This window comes from Ambystoma mexicanum, chromosome 10, assembly GCF_040938575.1.
Source record: "Ambystoma mexicanum isolate Mex_15411 chromosome 10, UKY_AmexF1_1, whole genome shotgun sequence".
In the NCBI taxonomy this organism is placed as follows: Eukaryota; Metazoa; Chordata; class Amphibia; order Caudata; family Ambystomatidae; genus Ambystoma; species Ambystoma mexicanum.
Window position 1 is genome coordinate 27,402,185 of NC_090932.1, and position 2,561 is coordinate 27,404,745.

Consider the following 2,561-nt stretch of genomic DNA (forward strand, 5'->3'; position numbering starts at 1 on the left):
GGGCGTTACTGGCGCTGCTGCAGGGTCGCTGCGATACTCTGCGCCACGGCTGGTTTGGGAGCCTATAATCCATGAATACGCTGTGCGCGGAAATCGGTTTTAGCGCACGTGCCTGGCGCAGACAATCGCACGCGGACACTCTGCGCCAGCCGCTTGCGACACTTTTCTGCGAAATTCTATGAATTACCCTGTTAATTTCACAAGTACAATGGCTGATTTTAATATTTAAAACAGAGGCAGCAATTCCTTTTTCACATCTTTACACAAACAATGTGCAAAGTGCAAAGTGCAACAACATTTTATAACAAACACAATGTACACAGTCTTAGCAGATGCGATTAACTGACACTGATGCTTATGGTTGGATATAAAAACAGCAATAAGCAGTTTGTAATCTGTTGCAACCATATTTTGTTAGCCATTGTGATAACATGCATTAAAAAGTCATTTTGTGGTTTCAAGGCAGTGGCCACAATCATATAGCTTAATTAAGTTTAGTTTGAAATTGTTTGTAGAGGACACATTTATTCCCTTTATTGAAAAATGCCACTAAGATGGGGCAGTGCATTAAAATGCTATATCCTCTCTTGCGTCAAGGAACTATAGGAGATAAAATTGAAATGAAGCTGCTGGGAAAAGATACATTTTTACATCCTTCTTAAATCAGAGATGACCCGGAAGAGAATCCCATATTTCGGCCACCTGTACGGTGAAGGTGCGGCACTCCATTTATGCAAGAAACCGCTGTGCGGAATGAGCTAAAGTTTTATTACAGTGACTAGGAAGACATTTCTGCCTCTAAGAAGAAGGGAACAATGTCACATTTCTGAGACTAGGAAGCCTTAGACTTAATGCACTTCGACGGGGATTCAATGCAATAGTTTCAAGGCTGGCAAAGTGAGGCTCCTCTTTGTAAGTTTCAAACGTATCCTTGCCAAGGCTTGGAATGCTTTGCTGTCTGGCAAGATAACAAAACAATACAAAGGTTGGACTAGTAGACAAAATGAAGGCTAACGGGATACACTAACAATTTTTTATTTTTTATCTTTGGTGATGTTACCAAAACTTATGTTTTATTCAAGAAAAGGACATTATTCTAAAACAATTATTAAACATTCAATTTCACTATTGTGGCTCATTCATTGTTCAATCCTTCACATTCATACTATCATCATCAATCTCTCACAAACATATATCTCTATCTAGAAACAGTCAGATGTCTATTGTGTCTTAGTGCATTCACAATTTAGAAAAAGGGAGTCCCCATCATTTTCGGGTAAACAACAGATCTGTGTTATATTGTTTCCACAGATTTTAACGTCGACACGTGTTTCAGTTGCTCTCCACGAGCATCATCACTAGTGCTCTCTTTGTATAGCAACCTTCTTCAGGACAAACAACCAATTTTCTGGCACATGTATTGGCTTGAGCCACACCATCTATAAAATATATAAAAAGCTGAGTACGTGTTTTGGGTTCCCGTGCCTCCCTTATGGATTATTCAACAACATATTAATATGGTAGGTGCTACTACAGCATTTGAAAACCATCTCACTCACCTCCTATCCAGTGAATCCCAGAGGTGAAGGTAGAAATATTTCTAGTTCAGTACATCTTGGTCGAAATCTTGAGGATAAGTAACCTCTGATCTGTTGAATTTAACGGTATTAATTAATTACCCCCTATCACACCCATTGTACTTGATCGTAAGGTTTTTAAAAAGATAAAAATGTTCCTCAAAAAGATGGGGATCAAATAAGAGGCGAATAGCATCTGTCACTTACTTCAGGCAGGAACAACCTCGTGTCCTACTCTCAATCAGGCTTTTTTTAGTCTTTAGAAATGCTTCCCTCTTTGGTCGCTTTTTCTTTTTGTCGGAGCTGTTATTGCGTCTCGGTTTTCACGTGAATCTACGAAAGTGTACAAATATGTAGTTTAAATTTTGTCCCGATTTATTGGTGAAAGAAAAGGTAAAGTGTGCACTAGGCCTGCTAGGTTGCATACTTTAAGATTGTGCTCACACTACCAGAAATAATGCAGTCGTGTATCCCGCATTAGGGAACATAGCAGGGGTCAGCAAATCCGATGTGCAATGGGTAAGCCGCACCCTGGGAGATCTGCCCTTCAGATCAGATTCTCCCCTGCCAGCTAAGTATGAGTTGCATGCAAGAGGGCAGGGGTTGGGTCAGTTCTGGGAAGCCCTGCTAAGCGAAGGTGAGAAGGCAGGCCCTGACCCAGCCCCAACCCTCCACCCCCCCAGAAGCTCTGAGCATCTGCAGAGCTGCCTGTCCCGCGTATAGGGGGAAGCTCCAGCAGGCAGAACCCAGCAGAAGAGCAGATTGTAGCGCAGTTCCTTTCTCCCATCAGGCCTTGCTTGGCCCGAGATTTGTATAAATAGCAGGATGGCTCGAGCAGGCCTGTTCCTGTCGGCCCCACACGGGCCCATGGCCCTCCTGAGCAGAGCTGCTCAGCGCTGGCCCCATTGACACCATCATAATCATCCTGGACCGCGACGCTCCACCACCCCTGAATCTCAGAGTTCTGCTCAATGACAATGCTGA

The 2,561-nt window shown here is 43.0% G+C and overlaps 1 pseudogene; it reads right to left on the minus strand.

Annotated features, from left to right (window-relative positions):
- Window positions 1-2,004: 2,004 nt before the first annotated feature.
- Window positions 2,005-2,156, minus strand: LOC138496244 (U1 spliceosomal RNA; annotated as a pseudogene).
- Between the last annotated feature and the right edge of the window lie 405 nt (window positions 2,157-2,561).